Source organism: Rutidosis leptorrhynchoides, chromosome 10 (genome assembly GCF_046630445.1).
Source record: "Rutidosis leptorrhynchoides isolate AG116_Rl617_1_P2 chromosome 10, CSIRO_AGI_Rlap_v1, whole genome shotgun sequence".
NCBI lineage: Eukaryota > Viridiplantae > Streptophyta > Magnoliopsida > Asterales > Asteraceae > Rutidosis > Rutidosis leptorrhynchoides.
In genome coordinates, this window is record NC_092342.1 from 103,281,829 (window position 1) to 103,294,905 (window position 13,077).

Genomic DNA, 13,077 nt, shown 5'->3' on the forward strand with positions numbered 1-13,077 from the left:
TAATATATATACTTTGAGTTGTGATCGAGTCTGATAATGCTAAAAAGGAACATATATTTCATAGCATTATTCCTCAAGAAAGACAAGCTTTTAGTTGCAGTTGTTCTATTTACAAGTGATATTCGTTTAAATAATAAAAGGTGAAGACAAAAGACAGATTCGACGAATTGAAGACGCAAACGACCAAAAAGCTCAAAAGTACAAAATACAATCAAAGAGGTTCCAATTATTGATAAGAAACGTCTCAAAATTACAAGAGTACAAGATTCAAAACGCAAAGTACAAGATATTAAATTGTACGCAAGGACGTTCGAAAATCGGGAACCGAGACCAGAGTCAACTCTCAACGCTCGACGCAACGGACTAAAAATTACAAGTTAACTATGTATATAAATATAATATAATATATAATTAATTATATAAATTATATATATATTATATTATATAATAAACCGTCGGCAGACTAAGATCCAATTTGGAGTGAGCTGGAATTTCAAACTCCGCGACTCGCGGAGTTTGAAGAGCAAAAATGCCGCGAGTCGCGGAGCCCCAAAAACTGAAACTCCCTATAAAAGCAAAAGAATTCTGATCGCAAAAATAACATATATATCCATCCTCTCTATATCTATACGTAAATATTTTAATTTTAATTTTAATTTTAATTTTAATTTTAATTTTAATCCTAATAATAAGGGTATGTTAGCGAATGTTGTAAGGGTGTAAGTCGAAATTCTGTCCGTGTAACGCTACGCTATTTTTAATCATTGTAAGTTATGTTCAACCTTTTTAATTTAATGTCTCGTAGCTAAGTTATTATTATTCTTATTTAATCCGAAGTAATCATGATGTTGGGCTAATTACTAAAATTGGGTAATTGGGCTTTGTACCATAATTGGGGTTTGGACAAAAGAACGACACTTGTGGAAATTAGACTATGGGTTATTAATGGGCTTTATATTTGTTTAACTAAATGATAGTTTGTTAATGTTAATATAAAGATTTACAATTGGGCGTCCCTATAAATTACCATATACACTCGATCGGACACGATGGGCGGGGTATTTATATGTACGAATAATCGTTCATTTAACCGGACACGGGAATGGATTAATAGCCACTAGAATTGTTGAAACAGGGGTGAATTACATTCAAGGGTAATTGGTGTAACTGTTAACAAAGTAGTAAAACCTTGGTTTACACGCAGTCGATAACCTGGTGTATTCATTAAACAAAGTATTAAAACCTTGTTACAATTCGAATCCCCAATTAGTTGGAATATTTAACTTCGGGTATAAGGATAATTTGACGAGGACACTCGCACTTTATATTTATGACTGATGGACTGTTATCGACAAAAACCAGACGGACATATTAAATAATCCAGGACAAAGGACAATTAACCCATGGGAATAAACTAAAAATCAACACGTCAAACATCATGATTACGGAAGTTTAAATAAGCATAATTCTTTTATTTCATATTTAATTTCCTTTATTTTATATTTAATTGCACTTCTAATTATCGCATTTTATTGTTATTGTATTTAATTGCACTTTTAATTATCGTACTTTTTAATTATCGCAAGTTTATTTTATCGCACTTTTATTATTCGCAATTTCATTATCGTTATTTACTTTACGCTTTAATTTAAGTCTTGTATTTATTTTTAATATTTTACATTTGGTTTTAACTGCGACTAAAGTTTTAAAATCGACAAACCGGTCATTAAACGGTAAAAACCCCCCTTTATAATAATAATATTACTTATATATATATATTTGTATTTTTATAAAAGTAAACTAATATAGCGTTAAGCTTTGTTTAAAGATTTTCCCTGTGGAACGAAGCGGACTTACTAAAAACTACACTACTGTACGATTAGGTACACTGCCTATAAGTGTTGTAGCAAGGTTTAAGTATATCCATTCTCTAAATAAATAAATATCTTGTGTAAAATTGTATCGTATTTAATAGTATTTTCTGCTAAAAATTTAATAACTATTTTATATACACTCCGCTACCACATCAAGTTATTTTTGGCGCCGCTGCCGGGGAATCACTTAAAAGCCGGAAGCAACGCTAATATAAAAAAAAAAAAAAGATTTTTAGTTTACTTTTATTAAAATTCATTTTTATAAAAATACGTTTTAAATATTCGAAAATATAAAAAGAAAAACAAAAATATAAGTATTTTTAAGATTTTGTTAAATATTTAAGTTTTATAAAGTTTCTTTATTTTTATATAAGTTTTATTTAAGTATTTTGTTTTTATTTAAAACATAAAAAAAAACCGAAAAAAAAAATTTAATATATATAAATCTATTTTTAAGATATTTTTAAAATTATAAAGTAGTTCTATTTTTATTTAAGTTTTTAAATATAAGTTTTTATTATATAAATATTTTGATATAAACAGAAAATATAAAATAAAAAAAAAATAAAAAAAAACGCGTCAAATTTAAAACTGTACCAGAGTTGAATTTTGGAACCCCGCGACTCGCGGGGTTTGCTGCTTGGAATACCGCAACTCGCGGAGACAATCTGACACGCCACACAGGAACCCTAATCAGCATTAATTACGGAGTAATTATTAATTATTATTATTATTAACCCTAATTACTTATTATTATTAAAATTAGTTTTATTTTAAGTTTCTTTTTATTTAATTTATATATTTAGTTAAATTAGTTTAAATAAAATATAAAATTAATAGTTTTAATAAATAATTAATATAAAAATAATATTTTTATAAAAATTGTACTTTTTACAACTTTTAGTTTATTTTTATATTTTATCCCTTTTTAATCGTTTTAGCATAATATTTGTATTTTTTAGCTCATATTTAGTTTTAAACTTAGTTTTTGTCATAGTTATTTTTATTTCTAGATTTTTAGGCCTTGCCGTAAAATCCCTTAAGTGCTGTTTCTTTAGACCAAGATTTAGGTGCTTTAGAATTTTGCGACGCCTTTTTAAGTTTTAGTTTCTTTTTAAGTTATTTCCATTTGGGATATAGTTTTTCTTGTAAGCTTTAATATTTTTAGATGACTTTTACCTATGTATCAATTATCATTCCAATTAGTAATCTCAATTTGCGATTATAATTTTAAGTTAGTTGTAGTAATAAGGTTAGGTTAGTCAAGTGTTTTTAAGTGTTATAAGTTTCTTTTATTTTTCCGTCACCTTTTATTTTTCAACCATTTTTCTTTTTCGACCTTTTTCCGACGCGCTCTTTTTCTTTCTTATTTCTCGCTATTCTAGTTTTAGGACATAGATTTTTATTCTATTTCTTATCTAAATTTCTTAAAATTACGAAAATTTATTTTAAGTGGTTAAATTGATAGACATCAAAATTTTCTGGTTCGTAGTAATAGTTGGATTTGTACGTGGACCGGGTTATTGGAGCCAAACAGTCCTCAATTATATTGAGACCAAATAAATCCTGCCCCTCTGCTGCATCTTTTGGCAATTCGAAACGTGGGCAAAATCAGAAAAGTCTATTGATTGGATAACTTATTATAATTTTTCTTTCCTTTTAAAAACTAATAGGATATTCAGTGAATGCACCGAGCAAGACGTTCACCACCTTTTGTACGTTCACCACCTGTAACTAGATCAAGACATTTAGCAAATATTACTGCCGTTGATTTTTCTTTAGAATCGTCATCCAGTCGACCAAGTACTCCAGTTCAAATTTCCGATAATCCATTTTTTGAACACGACCTCACAATTGAGAATCCGGAGAATATTCAGGGACGATTCATAGATCCTGAACCACTAAACTTTCCTCCGGAACCACCAATAATTAAAACAGAGATTGTTGAGGAACGAACCATTAAATCAGAATCCTCTAGTGATTCCGATTCAACAAATTCAATTATGGAGAATCTGGAACCTTTAAGTATGGAAGACCGAATGAGAGCTAAACGCACTGGCCAAGGTCACGCAATTACTCATCCAGACATTAATGCGCCAGATTATGAAATCAAAGGACAAATTCTACACATGGTGACTAATCAATGCCAATTTAGTGGTGCGTCGAAGGAAGATCCAAATGAACATCTACGTACTTTTAATAGGATCTGCACACTATTTAAAATCCAAGAAGTGGAGGATGAACAGATATATCTCATGTTATTTCCCTGGACTTTAAAGGGAGAAGCCAAAGATTTGTTGGAATCGTTACCTGAAGGGGCGATTGATACATGGGATGTTTTAGTTGAAAAATTTCTTAAACAATTCTTTCCTGCATCTAAAGCCGTAAGACTTCAAGGAGAAATTGTTACATTCACACAGAAGCCAAATGAAACTCTATATGAGGTGTGGACTAGATTTGGAAAGTTGTTAAGAGGATGTCCGCAACATGGTTTAGACACCTGTCAAATAGTACAAATATTCTACCAAGGATGCGACATCACTACAAGGAAAGACATAGATATAGCAGCTGGTGGTTCTATTATGAAGAAAACCAAAACTGATGCTTACAAAATTATTGATAACACTGCTTCCCACTCACATGAGTGGCACTAAGAAAAAGATATCGTTAGATCATCTAAAGCAGCTAGAGCCGATTCTAGCCATGACTTAGATTCCATTTCCGCAAAGATAGATGCTGTCGAGAGACGAATGGAAAAGATGACTAAAGATATTCACTCAATACGAATTAGTTGTGAGCAGTGTGGAGGACCACATTTGACAAAAGATTGTCTCAGTATTGAATTAACAATGGAACAAAGAGAGAATATTTCATATATAAACCAAAGGCCTGGAAATAATTATCAGAATAATTATCAACCGCCAAGACCGATTTACAATCAAAACCAGAATTATAACCGAAATATTCCATACAACAACCAACAAGGTCCTAGCAATCAACAAGTATCTAACAATACTTACAATCAGCAAAGACCTAATTTTCAAAACGAACCACCACAACAAACCGATGATAAAAAGCTAAATTTAGAAGATATGATGACGAAGCTAGTTGAAACTCAAACGCAGTTTTTCACATCTCAGAAACAAACTAATGAACAAAATGCTCAAGCATTTAGAAATCAACAAGCTTCTATTCAAAACTTGGAACAAGAAGTAAGTAACCTAGCAAGGTTAATAGGTGAAGGAAAACCGGGAAATCTACCTAGTGATACAAATGCTAACCCCCGGAATGAAACAGCTAAAGCCATTACCACAAGAAGTGGTACAACACTTAAACCACCTGAAATACCTGTAACTTCTGATGAAGCTATTCCTACTCCACAAGAACCACAACCTGATCAAGATAAGGAAAAAGAACCGGTAGTTGAGAAGGTTAATGAAGATAACAAAGTTAAGGATAAACCTTATGTTAAACCATACCAACCACCACTTCCTTACCCGAGTAAAATGAAGAAAGAGAAACTTGAAGCCGAGCAATCCAAATTCTTGGATATGTTTAAACAGATAAATATAAATCTTCCTTTCATTGATGTGATTTCAGGAATGCCTAGATATGCTAAATTCTTGAAAGATCTAATCTCAAATAGAAAGAAAATGGAAGAACTCTCGGCTGTTACTATGAATGCTAATTGTTCAGCAGTGCTGTTGAATAAGATACCAGAAAAACTATCTGATCCAGGAAGTTTCACAATTCCATGTTTTCTGGGTAGTCTTAGTTCAATAAAAGCATTGGCAGATTTAGGTGCTAGTATAAATTTAATGCCGTATTCACTATATGCTAAAATAGACCTTGGAGAATTGAAACCAACCAGAATAAGCATACAACTAGCTGATAGATCAATAAAATATCCTAGAGGGATAATGGAGAACATGCTAGTTAAAGTTGGTATTTTAGTATTTCCAGTAGATTTTGTTATTCTGGACATGGAAGAAGATTCTCAAGTTCCTCTCATATTAAGAAGACCATTCTTAAACACGGCTAAAGCAATGATAGACGTGTTCGGTAAGAAATTGACCCTAAGTATAGAGGATGAGAGTGTTACCTTTTCAGTTGATAGAGCAATGCAACAACCACAATCTGCAGATGATACATGTTATTATATTCAAACTATAGATGCACATGCAGAATTATTAGAAGAATTTCCACAATTACAAGGAACAGGAGAATGTTCTTTAGGAGAAGGTAATGAACCAATTGATGAAGCTGAAATGTTAGCTACACTTATAGCTAATGGATATGAACCAACAACAGAAGAAATTCAAATGCTAAAAGAAGAAGACAGATATCGATACAAATCATCGATAGAAGAACCTCCGAAATTAGAGTTAAAGCCACTTCCAAACCATTTGGAATACGCTTATTTACATGGTGAATCTGAATTACCTGTAATAATATCGTCTTCTCTTACTGAAAATGAGAAATCACAACTCATTTCTGTGTTGAAAGCTCATAAACCAGCCATTGCATGGAAGATTCATGATATTAAAGGAATAAGTCCTTCGTATTGCACACATAAAATCCTTATGGAAGAAGGTCATAAAACGTATGTGAAATGTCCCGTTCTTATTGATTAAAAACGTTCCATATTAATTGATTTCGTTGCGAGGTTTTGACCTCTATATGAGACGTTTTTCAAAGACTGCATTCATTTTAAAACAAACCATAACCTTTATTTCATCAATAAAGGTTTAAAAAGCTTTTACGTAGATTATCAAATAATGATAATCTAAAATATCCTGTTTACACACGACCATTATATAATGGTTTACAATACAAATATGTTACAACAAAATAAGTTTCTTGAATGCAGTTTTTACACAATATCATACAAGCATGGACTCCAAATCTCGTCCTTATTTAAGTATGCGACCGCGGAAGCTCTTAATAATCACCTGAGAATAAACATGCTTAAAACGTCAACAAAAATGTTGGTGAGTTATAGGTTTAACCTATATATATCAAATCGTAACAATAGACCACAAGATTTCATATTTCAATACACATCCCATACATAGAGATAAAAATCATTCATATGGTGAACACCTGGTAACCGACATTAACAAGATGCATATATAAGAATATCCCCATCATTCCGGGACACCCTTCGGATATGATATAAATTTCGAAGTACTAAAGCATCCGGTACTTTGGATGGGGTTTGTTAGGCCCAATAGATCTATCTTTAGGATTCGCGTCAATTAGGGTGTCTGTTCCCTAATTCTTAGATTACCAGACTTAATAAAAAGGGGCATATTCAATTTCGATAATTCAACCATAGAATGTAGTTTCACGTACTTGTGTCTATTTTGTAAATCATTTATAAAACCTGCATGTATTCTCATCCCAAAAATATTAGATTTTAAAAGTGGGACTATAACTCACTTTCACAGATTTTTACTTCGTCGGGAAGTAAGACTTGGCCACTGGTTGATTCACGAACCTATAACAATATATACATATATATCAAAGTATGTTCAAAATATATTTACAACACTTTTAATATATTTTGATGTTTTAAGTTTATTAAGTCAGCTGTCCTCGTTAGTAACCTACAACTAGTTGTCCACAGTTAGATATACAGAAATAAATCGATAAATATTATCTTGAATCAATCCACGACCCAGTGTATACGTATCTCAGTATTGATCACAACTCAAACTATACATATTTTGGAATCAACCTCAACCCTGTATAGCTAACTCCAACATTCACATATAGAGTGTCTATGGTTGTTCCGAAATATATATAGATGTGTCGAAATGATAGGTCGAAACATTGTATACGTGTCTATGGTATCTCAAGATTACATAATATACAATACAAGTTGATTAAGTTATGGTTGGAATAGATTTGTTACCAATTTTCACGTAGCTAAAATGAGAAAAATTATCCAATCTTGTTTTACCCATAACTTCTTCATTTTAAATCCGTTTTGAGTGAATCAAATTGCTATGGTTTCATATTGAACTCTATTTTATGAATCTAAACAGAAAAAGTATAGATTTATAGTCGGAAAAATAAGTTACAAGTCGTTTTTGTAAAGGTAGTCATTTCAGTCGAAAGAACGACGTCTAGATGACCATTTTAGAAAACATACTTCCACTTTGAGTTTAACCATAATTTTTGGATATAGTTTCATGTTCATAATAAAAATCATTTTCTCAAAATAACAACTTTTAAATCAAAGTTTATCATAGTTTTTAATTAACTAACCCAAAACAGCCCGCGGTGTTACTACGACGGCGTAAATCCGGTTTTACGGTGTTTTTCGTGTTTCCAGGTTTTAAATCATTAAGTTAGCATATCATATAGATATAGAACATGTGTTTAGTTGATTTTAAAAGTCAAGTTAGAAGGATTAACTTTTGTTTGCGAACAAGTTTAGAATTAACTAAACTATGTTCTAGTGATTACAAGTTTAAACCTTCGAATAAGATAGCTTTATATGTATGAATCGAATGATGTTATGAACATCATTACTACCTTAAGTTCCTTGGGTAAACCTACTGGAAAAGAGAAAAATGGATCTAGCTTCAACGGATCCTTGGATGGCTCGAAGTTCTTGAAGCAGAATCATGACACGAAAACAAGTACAAGTAAGATCATCACTTGAAATAAGATTGTTATAGTTATAGAAATTGAACCAAAGTTTGAATATGATTATTACCTTGTATTAGAATGATAACCTACTGTAAGAAACAAAGATTTCTTGAGGTTGGATGATCACCTTACAAGATTGGAAGTGAGCTAGCAAACTTGAAAGTATTCTTGATTTTATGTAACTAGAACTTGTAGAATATATGAAGAACACTTAGAACTTGAAGATAGAACTTGAGAGAGATCAATTAGATGAAGAAAATTGAAGAATGAAAGTGTTTGTAGGTGTTTTTAGTCGTTGGTGTATGGATTAGATATAAAGGATATGTAATTTTGTTTTCATGTAAATAAGTCATGAATGATTACTCATATTTTTGTAATTTTATGAGATATTTCATGCTAGTTGCCAAATGATGGTTCCCACATGTGTTAGGTGACTCACATGGGCTGCTAAGAGCTGATCATTGGAGTGTATATACTAATAGTACATACATCTAAAAGCTGTGTATTGTACGAGTACGAATACGGGTGCATACGAGTAGAATTGTTGATGAAACTGAACGAGGATGTAATTGTAAGCATTTTTGTTAAGTAGAAGTATTTTGATAAGTGTCTTGAAGTCTTTCAAAAGTGTATGAATACATATTAAAACACTACATGTATATACATTTTAACTGAGTCGTTAAGTCATCGTTAGTCGTTACATGTAAATGTTGTTTTGAAACCTTTAGGTTAACGATCTTGTTGAATGTTGTTAACCCATTGTTTATTATAACAAATGAGATGTTAAATTATTATATTATCATGATATTATGATATATAATATATCTTAGTATGATGTATATACAGTTAAATGTCGTTACAACGATAATCGTTACATATATGTCTCGTTTCGAAATCATTAAGTTAGTAGTCTTATTTTTACATATGTATTTCATTGTTAATACACTTAATAATATATTTACTTATCATTTAACATAATTAACCAAGTGTATCAATATCTTAATATGATTCATATGTACCTAGTAAGACGTTGTTATAACGATAATCGTTATATATATCGTTTTCGAGTTTCTTAAATTAATAGTCTCATTTTTATGTATATAACTCATTGTTAAAATACCTAATGAGATACATACTTATAATAAAAACATGTTAACTATATATATAACCATATATATGTCATTGTATAGTTTTTACAAGTTTTAACGTTCGTGAATCACCGGTCAACTTGGGTGGTCAATTGTCTATATGAAACATATTTCAATTAATCAAGTCTTAACAAGTTTGATTGCTTAACATGTTGGAAACATTTAATCATGTAAATATCAATCTCAATTAATATATATAAACATGGAAAAGTTCGGGTCACTACAGTACCTACCCGTTAAATAAATTTTGTCCCGAAATTTTAAGCTGTTGAAGGTGTTGACGAATCTTCTGGAAATAGATGCGGGTATTTCTTCTTCATCTGATCTTCACGCTCCCAGCTGAACTCGGGTCCTCTACGAGCATTCCATCGAACCTTAACAATTGGTATCTTGTTTTGCTTAAGTCTTTTAACCTCACGATCCATTATTTCGACGGGTTCTTCGATGAATTGAAGTTTTTCGTTGATTTGGATTTCATCTAACGGAATAGTGAGATCTTCTTTAGCAAAACATTTCTTCAAATTCGAGACGTGGAAAGTGTTATGTACAGCCGCGAGTTGTTGAGGTAACTCAAGTCGGTAAGCTACTGGTCCGACACGATCAATAATCTTGAATGGTCCAATATACCTTGGATTTAATTTCCCTCGTTTACCAAATCGAACAACGCCTTTCCAAGGTGCAACTTTAAGCATGACCATCTCTCCAATTTCAAATTCTATATCTTTTCTTTTAATGTCAGCGTAGCTCTTTTGTCGACTTTGGGCGGTTTTCAACCGTTGTTGAATTTGGATGATCTTCTCGGTAGTTTCTTGTATAATCTCCGGACCCGTAATCTGTCTATCCCCCACTTCACTCCAACAAATCGGAGACCTGCACTTTCTACCATAAAGTGCTTCAAATGGCGCCATCTCAATGCTTGAATGGTAGCTGTTGTTGTAGGAAAATTCTGCTAACGGTAGATGTCGATCCCAACTGTTTCCGAAATCAATAACACAGGCTCATAGCATGTCTTCAAGCGTTTGTATCGTCCTTTCGCTCTACCCATCAGTTTGTGGATGATAGGCAGTACTCATGTCTAGACGAGTTCCTAATGCTTGCTGTAATGTCTGCCAGAATCTTGAAATAAATCTGCCATCCCTATCAGAGATAATAGAGATTGGTATTCCATGTCTGGAGACGACTTCCTTCAAATACAGTCGTGCTAACTTCTCCATCTTGTCATCTTCTCTTATTGGCAGGAAGTGTGCTGATTTGGTGAGACGATCAACTATTACCCAAATAGTATCAAAACCACTTGCAGTCCTTGGCAATTTAGTGATGAAATCCATGGTAATGTTTTCCCATTTCCATTCCGGGATTTCAGGTTGTTGAAGTAGACCTGATGGTTTCTGATGCTCAGCTTTGACCTTAGAACACGTCAAACATTCTCCTACATATTTAGCAACATCGGCTTTCATACCCGGCCACCAAAAATGTTTCTTGAGATCCTTGTACATCTTCCCCGTTCCAGGATGTATTGAGTATCTGGTTTTATGAGCTTCTCTAAGTACCATTTCTCTCATATCTCCAAATTTTGGTACCCAAATCCTTTCAGCCCTATACCGGGTTCCGTCTTCCTGAATATTAAGATGCTTCTCCGATCCTTTGGGTATTTCATCCTTTAAATTTTCCTCTTTTAAAACTCCTTGTTGCGCCTCCTTTATTTGAGTAGTAAGGTTATTATGAATCATTATATTCATAGATTTTACTCGAATGGGTTCTCTGTCCTTCCTGCTCAAGGCATCGGCTACCACATTTGCCTTCCCCGGGTGGTAACGAATCTCAAAGTCGTAATCATTCAACAATTCAATCCACCTACGCTGCCTCATATTCAGTTGTTTCTGATTAAATATGTGTTGAAGACTTTTGTGGTCGGTATATATAATACTTTTGACCCCATATAAGTAGTGCCTCCAAGTCTTTAATGCAAAAACAACCGCTCCTAATTCCAAATCATGCGTCGTATAATTTTGTTCGTGAATCTTCAATTGTCTAGACGCATAAGCAATCACCTTCGTTCGTTGCATTAATACACAACCGAGACCTTGCTTTGATGCGTCACAATAAATCACAAAATCATCATTCCCTTCAGGCAATGACAATATAGGTGCCGTAGTTAGCTTTTTCTTCAATAACTGAAACGCTTTCTCTTGTTCATCATTCCATTCAAATTTCTTCCCTTTATGCGTTAATGCAGTCAAGGGTTTTGCTATTCTGGAAAAATCTTGGATGAACCTTCTGTAGTAACCAGCCAGTCCTAAAAACTGGCGTATGTGTTTCGGAGTTTTCGGGGTCTCCCACTTTTCAACAGTTTCTATCTTTGCCGGATCCACCTTAATACCTTCTTTGTTCACTATGTGACCGAAGAATTGAACTTCTTCCAACCAAAATGCACACTTTGAAAACTTAGCATACAATTCTTCCTTCCTCAATACTTCTAACACCTTTCTCAAATGTTCACCGTGTTCTTGGTCATTCTTTGAGTAAATAAGTATGTCATCAATGAAAACAATGACAAACTTGTCAAGGTATGGTCCACACACCCGGTTCATAAGGTCCATGAACACAGCTGGTGCATTAGTTAAACCAAACGGCATGACCATAAACTCGTAATGACCGTAACGTGTTCTGAAAGCAGTCTTTGGAATATCATCTTCTTTCACCCGCATTTGATGATACCCGGAACGTAAGTCAATCTTTGAATAAACAGACGAGCCTTGTAGTTGATCAAATAAGTCGTCGATTCTCGGTAGTGGGTAGCGGTTCTTGATGGTAAGTTTGTTCAACTCTCGGTAGTCGATACACAACCTGAATGTACCATCTTTCTTCTTGACAAACAAAACAGGAGCTCCCCACGGTGATGTGCTTGGTCGAATGAAACCACGCTCTAAAAGTTCTTGTAATTGGCTTTGCAGTTCTTTCATCTCGCTGGGTGCGAGTCTGTAAGGAGCACGAGCTATTGGTGCAGCTCCTGGTACAAGATCTATTTGAAATTCAACAGATCGATGTGGGGGTAATCCCGGTAATTCTTTCGGAAATACATCGGGAAATTCTTTTGCAATGGGAACATCATTGATGCTCTTTTCTTCAGTTTGTACTTTCTCGACGTGTGCTAGAACAGCATAGCAACCATTTCTTATTAGTTTTTGTGCCTTCAAATTACTAATAAGATGTAGCTTCGTGTTGCCCTTTTCTCCGTACACCATTAAGGGTTTTCCTTTTTCTCGTATAATGCGAATTGCATTTTTGTAACAGACGATTTCTGCTTTCACTTCTTTCAACCAGTCCATACCGATTATCACATCAAAACTCCCTAACTCTACTGGTATCAAATCAATATTAAATGTTTCGCTAAC